Here is a 16,226-nt window from a genome sequence, read left to right on the forward strand (position 1 = left end):
GACAGGGACTTTGTTGGAAAGTACTGGGAACTACACCGCAGGACTAAATGTACCCACTTCACGATGGCTCAGATCTAGGGAGGAAGTGATGAAGTCCTCAGTTTCTTCTCCTACCCTGAGATTGAGAAGGGGTGAAGCCCAGAACCAAACCTCCTGCCTCTCCTCCTGTCCGCATGTTCCGTGTGGAGACAGAGGCAAGGAGGTGGCAGACACCTGTATGAGGTACCTGTATGAGGTTCCTCACAGTCACAATGAAGAGGAAGTCCCAACTCGGGTCATCTCTCAGCTGGCTTACCTTACCTCACCTGCTTTCAGCGGAGCTGAGGCTGGCAGCAGCAAATGCTGGTGTCCTCCTCGTGGATCCCCTGAAGACTCACCTGGCCAGTACTATGGGCCTGCCTGGACAGAGCCAGTTGCTGAGCTAGAAGGAGATGCAGCTTGGGCATTCCCTCCCCCACATCCTAACAGGGAGCATTTCCTCAGAGCAGAACTTCTGCACACAGGCCCATAGGAGGGGATCCATAAATGAATTATTTATTCATTTATTCATTCAGCTGTTTATTAAGCAGCTGAAAGGCGAGTAGCTCGTGACCGGGGCTGCGACACTGGGTGATTCAGTCAAACATCACTGCGTTTGTTTATTTTTTAAAGTTTCTGAGAGAATGTATATTTCTGCATGTTTAGAGATTGGCAGCCCTAGAAAATGAAGTTTATTTATCCACCAGTTACACATCATATAAACAGCTGCAAGTGGCTTCTCCGCCCCATGTGGCAGTGGCTCTCAGCTCTGACCCACCAGGCTGTGAGGCTGCAGCTGAAAGGCAATTCCATTTTTCACATGCTCTGCTCTTAGCAGGCTTGGGGTGGTCCAGTGGGAGGTGGGCAGCCTGCTTCTGGGACCAGGTTGGGGTTGAGACAAGTCTCAGCTGCAAGAGGAGGTAGCTTCTGGAATTTTCTCTGGAAAGGATTCCAGGTCTTCGTCTATTTGTTCATTCAATAAATCTTTCTTGGTTGTTCCCAGGCCCTGTATTAGACTCTGGTGATGCCAAAATGATCAGATTGGGCCCCGGGAAACCCTCAGCACCAAGGTAAGGGCCTCCAGGGCCAACGTTGTGAGAAGAATGGTAACTTTCCTCTGGGGTATCTTTCAACCCCAAATGAGCTCGCCTGTCTCTTCTGTTCTCCCAGCCACGACAGCTGTCCCATGTCGTTCTTCTAGCTCTGTTCCCATCTGTGCCTGAGGAAGTGAGCTTAAGGACGTTTCCGGAAATAGGAGAGGTCAGGATGCTAAAGTGTTTGGAAGTCATCCTACAGAGTGACTGCTGAGACCTTCACTCTCTGCTAAACTCCGCTTGTGGCTGGGGACTGCTCTGTGTCTGCACGTGTTCTAGTTTATTAAATGTGGGGGTACTAAAAAACGGAGCGAGATTCCTGGACTGCTGATGGAATCTATCAAACCTTTCCTCCTTTGCACTTTAAGGCAGGCCAACATACTAGTAATAAATGTGCAAGGGTGGTAATCAGCCGATACCCAGAGCCTCGTATGTAATACAGACCCCAAAGAATTATGGCCCCTGGGAAGCTAACTTGGCAAGGGCATTGGATGTTATTGTTTTTCTTTCTAGGAAGAGCAGTTCGCATTTATAAGACAGATTGTTATCGGACCAGCATAGACAGAGGGTGCAATTTCTTCCCTGAAATGGACTCTTCTTTTGAATCCTTCAGCCACCGAGTCAGCACCTTGCTTTATGTTCATCTCTCTCTGGTAGAGCTGAGTTTTCTATCTGTATTTCCTAACAGATGACTCTTCTCCCAGCCAGCTGGGTAGCAGGGTTTCAAGGGCAGCTCAGTTTCTCCATCCTCTACCTTCAATTGGCCTGCACTGCCAATGGGTGCAGCATGTGAGGCGTGGCCTCCCATAGCTGGTGGGACTTGAGGAATGGCCAAGATGGGAATGTGGATAGCTCATAAGAAGGGAAGCAGTGCCTAGGCAGGGGGTGGGGGTGCAAGGGGCAGGCTGGGTGAAGGACTGGAGGTGAGGCTGAGTGCAAGAAGGAAAAGGGCTATCAGGACAGAGAGACAGACAAGGTATGGTTTCTTTTTTTTTTTTTGAGAGAGAGATTTTTGCTATAGGGCGCGTGCGCTCGCCAGACAGACAGAGAGAGACATAGAGACAGAAAGCGAGAAATCACCCCCCAGGGGGGATGGTCACGCCGCAATCCCTTCTCCTCCATTCTCCTCTCGGGATCTTGGGCACGCACGCACACGCACCCGGCGTGAGTTTTAAGCCACCGGGTCCGGGACGCGAACCGCGGTCGACTACGTGGGAGTCCAGCGACATAGCCATTACGCTAACTGCTGGTTTCCAAGGTATGGTTTCTTAAACTTCATCACACCTTCACTTGCCACTCCGATCCATGTCCACAGTGACCCAGAGAGGGCATGAGGCTTGACTCGTGCATCACCAATGGCTGCTGATTATTAAGGCTGTCAGGGGTCAAGCCCAGTGCTAAGTGCTTTTCCAGCATTACTTGTGTTTTGAGTTCAATTGCAACCTCCCCCTATCTCCCCCAAATATACGTTGATGACTTATCCTCCAACTACCACACCACCTGCTGGTCTCAAATTCCTGTTGTTCTAAGCCACCCAGTTGGTGTTACTTTGTCACAACAGTCCTAGGAAATGACCACCCCTTGTGCTACCCTACAACATCAGCACCTCATCTGTGATAGGCAGAGCAATGCTCCCCTTCAAAATATCCACCCATGCCTTAACTCCTAGACTGTATCCAATAGTTAAAAGGGCCTTGGCAAGGCCAGCGCCCTGAGCAGTGGTAATGTACTGCTCAAGAGAAGTCAGATCTATGTGGTGACCGAGGTTGGAATCCCTGGCCCAGGCAGCCTGAAACACACCCAACATGTGTGAGTGAGTGCCCAAGATCCTGGAGGAAGGAGATCACAGAATTACCAGACCCTGTGGAGAGGGCTCATCCCTCTCTCTCTCTCTCTCTCACTTATTTGCATATGCATTCTATCATGATTTTGAAAAAGATGAAATTCAAGTTACCTTAAAATAGGGAGATGAGGGGCTGGCAGGTGGCATGGTGAAGGGTCCTGGACTCCCACATAGCTGACCGTGGTTCGAGTCTTGGACCTGGCAGCTTGCTTTCTCACTTTCTCTCTTTCACTCTGCCCCTCTATGGCCAAATTAAAATAAATAAATGACGTTAAGTAAAATAATCCTTAAAAAGAAATAGGGAGATGATGATCTGGGTGGGTGCAATCTAATCACAGAGCCTTTAAAAGTAGAGAACTTTCTCTGGTTGTAGGCAGAAGGGCTGCAGGAGCAGAAGTCAGAGAGATTCAGAGCCTGAGAGGGACTCCGTGCATCATCACTGGCCCTGGAAATGCAGGAAGCGACCTGAGAGAGACGCCCAGCTGAGCTGACAAGGAAAAGGGCCCTAGCTCAGCAGCCACAGGAAGTGGATTCTGAATGAACTTAGATGAGGATTGTCCCCAGGGGCCCCATTAGGGAAGGTAGCCCTCCGACACTTTGATTTCAGCAAAGACTTCTGACCTAGAGAACGGTGAGAGAACACACTTGCGCTGCTCTAAACCCCTGCGCCTGTGGTAATTTGTTATAGCAGCAGTAGAAGACTAAAGGCCATCTTTAGACAGATGCAGCCTCTGAGGCGCAGGCATAGAGAGGAGAGGAGGCCTGGCCCAAGTTCAGAGAGCTGAGAACTCAGGTCTGACTGAAACTAAAGTCCACGAGACCGATCTGTCCAAAGCGGAAGCAATTTGTGGCAAAGGTAGGTAAGCTGGTCCACATACGGACAGTGGCACTAGATGTGATGTGATAGGGAGCTGGCAGGGAGGGCGAGGGGAGTGCAGGGATGTCTGTGAGCCCTCCAGCAGGGATAGGGTGGTACTGACAGCACTGGCAGACATGGGTGGGAAGGCGAAGTTGCTGGGCACCCCACAGGCTTGGGCAAAAAGCAGGCTCTGAGAATCAGAGCCAGGTAGAGTAGCAGAGAATGGCCCTGGAAAACAACCAGAAAGGTGAACTGGCCGGGCACATTTGTAGCAGGAGGTTGCTCTGTCTCCACGCATTTACCCACCGATTCCCCATAGGTGGGCAGAGGTGAGATAAAAGAACCACAGTGGCTAAGACAACTGCCATCACGGGCTGTGTGGCCTTTTCCTTCAAGATCTCCACACTAACCCTGGTCAAGAGCACGGGAACCAGGAAGGCCAATGGTACGCCGTTCTTGATGACATGGTCACAGGGCTCTGAGAAATGGATGGTAGCCTGGCTTGCTCTTGAAAGCAGCAACCAGAGACCTGTTGCCAAAAAGCTGCTGGTAATTCCTGCTCTGGCTGGCTCCTGGTCAAACTGGTACCTTCAATACTTGGGGTCTCTTGGGGCCAGCAGGTGGTGAGGTGGTTAAGGTGCTGGACTCCCACATGGCTGACCATGGTTCAAGTGCTGAACCTGGAGCTTGCTTTCTCACTTTCCCTCTCTCTTTTTCTGTCTCTCTCTCTCTGGTGACTACAGCAAATTAATAATAATACATTAAATAAAACAATTAATTAAAAAAAGTTGGGGTCTCATGGAGACCACCATTTATTGTGGCAAGACTTCCCAGGGAACTGACCACAGCCCTACATTTTATATACACTCCCGTGACCAAGTATCAGATCCTTCCCAACTGTGTGGGCTCAACACCAGAGCTTATTACTTCATTCAAGAGGAGATGGGGGTTTCTGACAGATGATTGTAATTATCACCGAATATTCAAATAGCTCTGTCAATACGTATATTAATCACTTCGAAATAGACCCAAGCTGCCAAACAGTGGCCCTGGAAACCAACCCCAGGGAAAACATTACAGAGTTTCTGGACAAGCCTGTCCCCTAGTACTTAAGGGACTTGTCCGGCCCAGGTCCAGGATAAAAGGAGAAGGCAGTTGTTCTCAGTGATCGCTAGAAAGATGCCTGCTTTCTTTGGACCTGTCCTAACGGGGTCAACCTGTGAGGATGGCTTCCACTCAGCAGAGGGTTGCCATATAAAACACAGAATGCTCAGTTAAATCAAACAACAAACAACTCTGAATCTATGTGATGTACCCTACAGTATCCGTTCATGCCATAATGGACACAGATTTGCTTAGCTGGAGTTCAAGTTTAGCTGGATGTCTTGTCGGGTAATGACACCCGAGTCCCACCTTGTTTTGAAGCAGTGTCTTATTTGGAGGCGATGAGGCTAACAATGGTCTTAAATCCTGTTTTGAAGCACATGGAGGATTTTTACAGAGAAAATGCATGGATCTTTTTCTGTCCACAGAGGATGAAACAAATGGGAATGTAAAGCAAATGATGTCTCAGTGGGCTAAAACGAAGACTGCTGGCCGGTGAATGAGCCAACACTGGAAAGAATTTCTACACAAGGTCAAGAGGAACTTGAGAAGAAAATGAGCAAGTACTCTCTGCTCTAGACAGCTGGGGCTGCTACTCAAATCAGCACTATTAGAGGTGAATCTTGAAGATTAAACTGATAATTGCAGCCTACAACTAAGGACTAGGGACACAGAAGGACCAAGCATTGATAGCTTTGCCCCAGGTCACACAACAGAGAAGAGGCAGGAAATGAGGCCAGGGTTAAGACGGGGCTAGAAAGGGAGGGAGGTCTGAGCGCTTCTAGTGCACAAGTGATACCACCAACCAGCACGCTCTGATCATGCACCATGAACCGAGCATTTTACCTAAAGGATTCCCTTCAATCCACGCAGACTTGGTTAAACAGGTGTCAGTATTCTTCCATTTTTGAGATGAGAATATAGCCAGAAGGGACAGATGTAAGGCCCATTGCAGGCAGCTGGAGTTCAGGTCCCATGTACGTAGCCACTACAGGACAGCAGAGGCTGCAACCTGTTACAGTCCCAAGAGGCCCACTCAAAAAGGAGCCAACATCTAAAAATGGAGACAATGAGGGTTGTCCCCAGTGCCCCAGTAGGGGACAGAATCATCTCTACAAAGGTCAGAAGAACTGGCCCCACAGGTCCAGAGGCCCATGCATCCACTGAAGCCTCTGCCCTCACCCCAGGACTTCATCCTTCCCCATCACTCACTCCAGGAACGCTGGCTGCAGAAGGGAAAGTGCAAGCTCCAAAGTCAGGCTCATGACTATGAACTTGGACTCCCTCTCAATGCTCCGTAGCCCAGTGTATAGACTGGGGGGTCACAGTAGTCCTTCCTCACAGTGTCCTTGCAATTGAAATGCAATAATCCATTGAAGGCCATGATCACAGTTGCTTAGAACCTAGTAGGTCCCTAAAATGCCAGCCACCAAGCACTCACTCTGCTAGGAGGGCAGTTGCCATGGCCCCTACAAATAGGAAGCCACCAAAGCTCTCTGAGTGACCTGATGAGAAAGCAAGGTGGCAGTCCCCACTTCAGGGCAGGGCAGCTGATAGAGAAGACAGACTACAGGCAGAAGCTGTCCCAGGATCCAGGGCAGATGCAGTGATACTAGGAAGGATGGTGGTGTGGTGGCTTTCAGAAGAGGACAGCCCAGAGCTGGCCATTGAGTGGCCTTGTGTGAGACCAGGAGGGTGGCACCAGGCGGACACTGGGGCCTGAAGCCCTACAAAGGGGCGTGGGTAGTTGAAGCTGGTTTTAAAGACTGTGCAAAGGTGCCTTGTTGATCTAGACAGAGAGATGCCTGCACAGAATGGACACGGGGCACCTCCCTGGGGGCAAAGCCATACTGTGGACAGACAGGCTGCCAGGTCCGGGAAGCCAGGTGGGAGTCCAGCACCCTTAACCACCATGCCACCTGTTGCCCCTCCAAATGCTGTCTTTCCTCTTCTCTGCAGGGTCCCAAACACCAGCCTTAGGGTCAAGACATTCTGTTCCAGCTGTGCTATGCAAACACCTGGATTCCTGCTACAAGCATGCCTCGACATTGCTCATCATTTGCGCTGCCAGAACGACTGCGGGGCTGGGCCAGGTGCAGGCGAGGCGGCCCCTCCTCCGGTCCTGTCCCTCCCCATTGTTCATTTCGGCAGGCTGCCTGGCGCCCAGGGCACCGCCTGCCAGCATTTTGAGCGCGCGAGTCGTTCATGACCACACGGGGGCGCTGGCGCCTGCCGCGCACTTCCTTTCTCAGAGCCCAGAGAACAAAGAGAGCCCTAGGGACCTCGGACTCCTTCACCTGGAGCCACCTGCTTCCTGGGCGGCGGGTCTCAGCGCCAGGCCAGCGTCGGGCTCCAGGGAAGGAGTTAATTTCTGCTCAACGCTGCTCTTAGAATCTGTTAAAGAAATTGCTCCCCCTTTTGATGGCCTTTCTCCCCAGCCCGGGGACCAAATACAAGAGCTCTGGGACTCTAAAACGGTTATTGGGTTTGTGTTTTTTACGATGTGTCCTGCTCTGTATTCTCCGGCTCCTTCCCTGAGTTTACCAGGATCCTGGCAGCATCATTTTTCTCCCCGTTGGTTTATTAAAGTGAACTTCTTTTCACGTTTGGACGAAGTCGACACACACCCTCCAAAAATTGTGTAACAAATCAAACAGAAATCAAGAGAAGAGAGGGAGGAACGTGCAGTGGAAGTCAGGTCACTGCAAGGAAAGGAACTTCCCCACACTGCTAAGTCAGCCTTGCCCCCAAATGTTGTTTTTTTTTTTAATGGTTATTTTATTTAACTTTATTTATTTTAATTCGACCAGAGAAGAACAGAGAGAGGGAAAGTGAGAAAGTAAGCTGCCAGGTCTGGGAAGCGTGGTCTGTCACGTGGGAGTCCAGCACCCTTAACCACCATGCCACCTGCTGCCCCTCCAAATGGCTTTTATTCCCTAACTTCTGAACAGACTTCACTGATGTGCAAAACTCTGTAAATGTGCTTCTTTGCCCTCAGCCAGGTGACTTAATTAGGAACCCCCCACAAGGAGGCTAAGTTACAATCATCATCAATCAACAAGTATCTTCTGAGGGCCTGTTAAATACAAATGTATCTCAATAAACTGTCCCTAGTAAACCAGGCAGTACTAGGCCCTGGTAATCCAGCAATGGGAAGATACAGGCTAGGCCTTCCTGAGGATTATTGAATTGTGGGAAAAGTCATGATGCATTTTTACATAGAAAAATATGTCATGACTTTTCGAACAGCCCAGTTTTTTTTGTTTGTTTGTTTGTTTTTTGAGAGGTTTTTGCTATAGGGCGCTTACGCTCACCAGAAAGAAAGAGAGCCAGAAGACAGAAAGCAAGAAATCACTCCCCAGGGGGGATGGCCATGCTGCAATCCCTTCTCCTCCATTTTCCTCCATTCTCCTCTTGGGGTCTTGGGCATGCACGTACACGCGCCTGGCATGAGTTTAAGCCGCCGGGTGCAGGACTCAAACCGTGGTCAACTACATGAGAGTCCAGCAACATAGCCATTACACCAACTGCTGGCCCCAGCCCAGTATTATTTGAGAAGTCCCCAATTACCTACTTTTACCCCTCAAAGTATTATCCAAGGTCTGTTTCAATCAGACTTCTCTCCCAAACGTGGTCACCACCCCTCTGGCCAGGCCTTTCTCCCTGGGCTCATGGCTAGAAGAGCTCAGCTGTTTGTAAGGATTTGAGGGAGCAGCAATCCTTGCAGAGAGGAATTTAGGGAGTGTGAAAACTTTCACTGAGACTAAGGACTGCTTCAAGGGACCCCTGATTAGATGAAGACGCTGCAGCCCAAATCATTTCTATTCGGTCAACAGGAAATACAGTCAGCCCTCGGTATCTGCAGGTTCCACATCCACAGACACAAACAAATGGGAAATATTAAGAAAAAAATAAAAATTAAAAAATAGTACAATTAAAAAAAAAACCCAATTGTTGTATAACAACAATTTGTTTAGAATTTACTTTGTATTAGGTATTACCAGTAACCGAGAGGTGATTTAAGGTATGGGAGGATGTGCATAGGATATCTGCAATACTTCGCCCTTTTATATGGGCACTTGAGCATGTTGGATTTGGATTTGGGGAGATGTCCCTGGAACCAATGCTTTGATGATACTGAGGGAGAACGTAAAGCGTAACCTTAGTAACAAGTCCATGTCCAGGGCATGGGGAGCAGTCCAGAGATGGTGTGTGTGTGGGGGAGGGCCTGGGGAGGAAGGCAGGAACAGTTCCTGGGAGGTCCTTTTGGAGGAGGGTGTGGAAAGGAGGATGTGCTAGGGTGTTCTCCAGCAAGGTCTGCTAGAGCGTCTGCCTGGGGGAGATGCCCTGTACGGCTGCACTGCCCACTATGGGAGCCTAGCATATGTGGCTGTTGAGCCTTTGCAATGCGGCTAGTGCTGCTGCTGAGCTGGCGTTTACATTTGATTTTTCTGAATCTCATCTTAAATAATCACGTTGGTGAGTGGCAGGGCCGCTCCAGGCAGTGATCTGGGTGTGTGAGGGATGAGGGTAGAAGGTAGCAATAGAACATCCTTGCTCTCCTGGTCCTAATTTTCCCACACTGGCTACAGTCCCCTTGTGTTTTATTCTCACCAGTTCGCTGGGAGGCGTGGTGGTGGTGGAGGCAGTTGTGATGTGTGGAAGGTGGGAATGGTAGAAAGGCCTACAGTCTTGCAGCCAAGAAATGACACATCGTAAATTGCCCTTAAGGAGCAATGGACCAGGGATTAGAGGACTTTTCCGGTGGATACTCGTTACTAGTAGACAGGGGTCAACAGCAGGGTTCCTAGACTATGGTTTCAAAATACTTTAAAGTGGACGTTGACTTCCTGTAATACCAGGTTAGCCTTCAGTGGTGGGTAAATGACTTCTCAGCTTCTTTGGACCTCGAAGTGGAAGCAGGAAGCGTTCAGGGATGGGCTGGAGATCACAGACAAATGTACCTTTTAGGCTCTAAGGGGCACCTCAGTGATGTGAAAGACGGTGAGGCCAAAGGTGGGGACAGGGTGGGACAAGTTCAGTGACTTGCTCAGAATCACACAGTCCTGGACAGTGATGGAATGAAATCCCTGTCTTGGGTACCCCAGTCCCGTGCTATTTCTGCCATACTACATTGCTTGTCAAAACCTACAGACTTTGGGAACCAGCAGTTAGCGTAATGACTATGTTGCTGGACTCCCACATAGTCGACCGCGGTTCGTGTCCTGGACCCAGTGGCTTAAAACTCACACCGGGTGCATGTACATGCGTGCCCAAGATCCCGAGAGGAGAATGGAGGAGAAGGGATTGCGGCGTGACCATCCCCCCTGGGGGGTGATTTCTCACTTTCTGTCTCTATGTCTCTGTCTGTCTGGTGAGCGCACACTCCCTATAGTGAAAACCTCTCCAAACAAAACAAAACAAAACCTACAGACTTTGGGCCTTGTAGGCATACATCTAGCAGTTTGGCAGGCCAGTTGATTGACCAAACAATATTCGTTCATATGTTCAGATTGGCAGATGCCCAGAGCCAAAGATAGACTTGCCCAGGGCCACAGGGGAAATATGTGGCACAAGGGGGCAGAGTTCCACTAGAGTTTCCTTCATAATTTGAATAATTATTATCCAAACTCTAAGAACAGTTGAAAGAACAGTGCAACAAGCACTGTACACTGTCAACTGTATTACATCAAGAGTTAACATTTTATATTCATTTTGCCTATGTATTTGTGCCCTTCTTTTCTTGAGCTGCTTAAAAATAGATTGCAAATATCAAGACATTCAATCCCTTAAACTTTGGCCAAGTTCTCTTAAGAACACAGATATTTTCCTACAAAATCAAGCTGCTGTAAGTGTATGTAAGCATGTTAACAATCTCTAATATTATTTCATATCTGAACGATAGTAACATTTTCTCAATTATCCCCCTTCACTATCTTTTATAGGGACTTTAAAAAGTATTTATTATTATTATTCAATTTGACCAGAAAGATTCAGGGAGAGAGAGAGGAAAAGTGGGAGAGTGAGAAAACAAGCCGCCAGGTCCAGGGCTTGAACCATGGTCACCCGTGTAGGAGTCCAGTGTCCCAACCACCACACCACCTCCCAGCCCTAACTTTATTTTTTTAAACAGAATGCAATCGAGGTTCCCAAATTGCTTGTCTATTGCATTTTGAGCAATAGACCTGAATGCAATAGACCTGAATGCCCATTTGTAAATGGGAAATAGATGGCAGATTTTTAAGTTTTAATTCCTCAAAAGTAATCCTTAAGAATTTTTAAGAATTTCTATTTCTATCTGTTTTTATACTGTTATTAAATAGAATCATTTTTGTGAACCATAAGCCACATAAATTGGCTCTTAATTCTTCCCCGATTTTGAAGACTATGCAAATTCAGCTAATGAAACTATATGAAGGAAGTATCTAACAGTCTTATGTATCTGATGATGTACCTGCACTTGAAGGCTCGTTTGAAACATTTTTTAGAATGAGTTAATTTAATTTATTATTTTTTAATTTGATCAGAGAGAGAGAGAAAGGGGAAGTGAGAAAGCAAGTTGCTAGGACCTGGACCCGTACTGCGTTCCGTCATGTAGGAGTGCAGCGCCTTTACCACATCACCTGCCAACCCTGGTTCTTTGAAACATTGACAGCAATAACCCTAATCCAAATTCTTCTTGGAGCACTTGAAGGAACACAGTGGGCTGAATCCATAGAGGGGAAGGGGTAAACATTTTCTGGAAATAGTAACAATTTGGAAGGCAAAGAATTCTACACCAAACATCTTGGTTCTACATAATCATGTGGGAAGACTCCCATCACCTGACATGGATGGGTGAGAATCTCCTGCCATGGTTGACTTGCTCTAGAGGTTGTCGGAAGGAACTCCAGCCTGGTCAGGACAACAGACTTCTACATTTCCGGCCACTACCCAGCAGGGTGGCCTTAAGTCCATGACGTCTCCTGTGTGGGTCCTGTTTTCCTTCTCCGTGAAACTTTGGAGTCAAGCTTGACAGTCTCTTTTGAATTTAACATGTACTTTACTCACCTTTGACCCGGTCTTCCTTAGAAGACCTACCCGTCACTCAGGCCTCTCAGGAACCCAGGGAACCATCAGAGCATGGCACGGTGAGAATTTTTGTTCAGGTGCCCCCTCATGGTTTTGTTTTAATTCCCAGTGGGTGCATGGGCTTGCCAGAGAGACAGAGATATGGAGAGACAGGGAGAGGGAGAAAGTGCCCTCCAACATTGGGGGTGTGGTCATCTGCAATTCCTTCTTCTCTACTTCTCCATTCTGTTGGGATTTGGGGCAAGCTAACACAAGCACATGCATCTGGCTTGTTTTTAGGTCTCTGGAACAGGGAATTGAACCTGTTGGCCATGTGGAAATTGGCTTCCTTAAGCACTAGATGATGGGGTTGACCCACCACTCATGGTTTTAAAGAAGCTCTTTGCTCAGTGCCCAATGTGACCTTCAGTGTGGAAAGCACCTTCTACCTGGCACTGGCCTGTCTGTCTCCCTTGTGATACCCAGGGACTGCTGCTATAGAGAGGTGGGTCTTGGGTAGGTATTGACGGGCCATTCCGCTGGGCCTGGAGAGTGGATGGATGGAGAACTGAGCAGCAATTTCCCCAAACCATGTTAAAACCGGGTCCATATAATACCAACCAGGGATTGTAGTACTAGTAGGTTCTAGACTCTTCACTGAATCAGTTTAATCCTCCCAATGTAGCACCAGCAGGTGGGACTAATAACAATCACAGAAAACACATGGCCTTTCCTGTGTGCCAAAGAGTTTCTCAAAACCATGAGGCGCATGCGAATAAAAATGTCCGTTTCGGGGCCGGCAGGTGGCGTGGTGGTTAAGGGCACTGGACTCCCACGTGGGAGACCTTGGTTTGAGTTCTGGACATGGCAGCTTGATTTCTCTTTCTCTCCCTCTCTCTGGTCAAATGAAAATAAGTAAAAAAAAGTTAAATAATTAAAAAAAAAAGTATGTCAAAAAGGAAAAGTCTGTCACATCCTAACCCATTTAATCCTGTTAGTGACTCTGTTAAATAGCTATGGGATAGGAACCATTATTTTTCTCATTTTACAACTGAAAAAAACAAAAGGCCCAGAGAACTCCAGTCACTGGCCTCAGGGCACACAGCTATTGAGAGAAGAATGCTGTATCTAACCTCACCTTAGGAAACAATCCTCTTCAGTGGCAAAGTGAGGTGATAGACGGGAAGGACTCTGTTTCCAGGCCCAGAAGGCGTTGAGATTCAGGCCCAGTTCTGCGTTTAGCATCATTGATGATGCTCAGTAGTGGAATCAATGATTTCCCTTCAGGTACGTGCCACAGGTTCTCTGAAGACAGGCCCAAGCTGTCAGGGGATTTGACCTGTTCTCTCATCCCCAGAGTAAATACTCTGACCACCATCTCCGGTCTACTCCGTAGCCTCCTTTCAAGCACTTCTTTTATGCTGTGGACATTATTGAGACACAGAGTAAAGAATGAACTTGATATTTCTGCAGGGAGCACGGGTTCGTACCGGATAGGCTCAAGGCTGTTTAAGTGTCAGCAGCCTTATTCACCTAACTTCTCTATAGGGCGAAGGAACAGTCACCCATTAGAAAACAAATTATTGAAAGAGAAATCCCAAGTCTCTAAAGGAGAGAGTCCTGTGGCAGTGCGAGTTCTCACCCCTCCCCTCTTGTGTTCCCATAACCAATGGGCAAGCCGCACAATTCGTTTCTTGAAACTTATGGGGCATCAAGTTCTGGTGTCCTCATTTTTCTTCCCTCCCATTGCTGTATCATTACTATAGTGAAAAAAAAGAAGGGCGTCTAGAGGGCTTTTATTTTATTTTATTTTTTTAAAAGGGTGACTACTCAAGACATTTTGTAAAGGGGGGAAAATTGTGAAGAAAAGGGACCTCAGTAGGGGGTGGAGGGGTGGTGAATGTGGCCTTGTCTGGCGGTTCTTTCAGCTGAAACCTGGTACTGGCGTTCTTAGTTCAGTTCAAACTGTCACCTTTAGTTCTCGCTGGCTTTTCTGCCCTCGCCCCAGAACCTCAACAGATTGGGGCTTATTTACCTATTCACACTCTGCCGTGGAAGCTCATTAATAGGCTTATTAGCAACACCATTCACAGGAGGCCATTGACAAAAGGGTTCCAGCCACTTGAAGAAGGAAGAGAAAAAAAACTGTAAAGAGATTATTTTCTCATTCAGAAGCCTCACTGGTGTGAAAGCCTTCCTGGACCGTCTGAGGTCACTTGAAGCCTAAATATGATGACAGAATTGATTTTTCAAAAAAATTCCAAACATGCTTTTGATTTCCTCAAAACCGAGGAGTTTGCTGTTGTGGACTTGCGGGCTTCACGCACTTAAAAATGAGCACTCTTAAGGGAATAAGGGGCTTTTGATGGATTGGTGTCTTTTCATCTCTATAAAGAATAAATTCTTCAAACTGTGCCTGGACATTAAAGTAGGTGTTCTTATTTGTCATTTTCAACAGAAGGCTTCCTTTCCATTCAGCATACATAAAGCTATTGATGGATGGGGGATAGGGACGGGGGGCTTCCGGCACCATTAATTTATGTGAGAATGTGTTAGCAGCATTTTCAATGGCTGATGGATACTTTGCGGGATGGGAAAGCAATCTGTCCTGAGACCCTTGAGTTTCCCATTGGTGGGGAATATAAAGATGTCAGTGCCAGCCTTCATGCAGCCAGACCTTCAGGCGTTTGTGATAGCAGGTCTGAGAACTTGGAAACACTGTTACCGCCAGAACAACCCAGGTGGCATGGAATGGCTGAAGGTCACCTGGTCAAGGTATTCCTTAATTAAACGGTCCTGGGGCTGATCGAGATTAGAGGACCTGACTGAAAACATACCCCTCTCACCAAACACACAGGCTGAAAACAACTTGAGAATCGAACTCTTACTTTTGTTGTCAAATTTCCAAAATAGAATTTCATAGCCTTTAGCCCGAGGCAGTTAAATGGATTTGTTACTGCTGGCTTTTAAGTGATTTTATAAAAGTTTCTTATGCTGGATTGTGAATAAAAATGATGTTCACGTGACACCTTGGGAAAAAAATCTCCTTGTAAATGTTATGAAGTGTGCAAGGATGGTGACCCAGGTGCAACTGCATTGCTAAATTCAGAAAAAGTCCTTTTTCCTCGTCAGGTCTGTTCTTACTGTCCCATCTATCTTCAGGCCCCCAGAGGATTCTATAGTACTTCTGGGTTTAGCAACCTTTTCTAAAGAAAAATAATTAAGGTCTTTACCTATATAGTGTTGAACTTTTAAGCACAGCTGTTCAGGAGTTGGATGAGTGCTGAGGGAGAGAAAGTATGTTTAAAAATAAATTATCCTGAAGACAGAGCCTAGTGAAAAAGATAAATGGCAAATATAAACTCCGAGTAGTTACAGCTTGGTGTTCATGGGAAAAATCAGGTTCTGCAGTTGAAAAATGTAAGATTCAGACAGAGGAATTGATTTGCTCAAGGTCATATAGCTATTTATGGCAGAGTTGAATCTTTAAATTCTTTTGAGTTTCTTATTAACCTAAATACATATTACTAAATAACACGTTTTTGGCTACTGTTTTTGGCTTTTTCTAAGAGTCACATTCATAGCAGGGCTCGGTCAGTAGCTAGCTGTGTGACTTTGGACAAATTTACTAACCTCTCTGATCTTGTTTCCTTCTCTGAAACGGGAGATACTACTCTTCACGGAGGAAGAGCATGGCTGAAGTAGCATTACTTATTCAGGGAGCTCTGGGCATAGCAGGGACTCCATAAATGTTTCTTCTATTGTTCAGGAGAGAAAAAATGCAACCTCGTCCTGCAAACACTTCCAAGTTGCTTTCTCTCTTACAAAGCTTCCCTTGCCTTAAACTTCTCCCCGCCCCAGTACTATGTAAACGCATTTGAAAGTCTCTTTAGGGGAGTGCAGGGGAAGAGTATTCTGTCACCTGTTTTCTAACTTGACATAAAACGACGTAACTCAACCACTGGGCAACCCAGCGTAACTCGCCCAGGAAAGGAGGAGGAGGTAGCACCGGGCGCGGGACCAGGCCTTATTCGGAGGATATTGCTGCATCTCTCCGTCTCGATCGTGACCGGCCCCAGGCCTTCCTAACCGGTGTCTCCCCGCTGCTCGCAGGCGTCCGGAGCCGCGCGGGGCTCGGGGCGGCCGCGGCGCGCGGCGCTGATTGGCAGAGCTGGCGCAGCCGTCCAGGAAACGGCTCGGGTTTCAGCGGGGGCGTGACCCGCGGCGAGGAGGAGGCGGCGGCGGCGGCGAGGGCGGC

This window comes from Tupaia chinensis, unplaced genomic scaffold (genome assembly GCF_000334495.1).
Source record: "Tupaia chinensis unplaced genomic scaffold, TupChi_1.0 Scaffold000113_1, whole genome shotgun sequence".
Taxonomy (NCBI): Eukaryota; Metazoa; Chordata; class Mammalia; order Scandentia; family Tupaiidae; genus Tupaia; species Tupaia belangeri.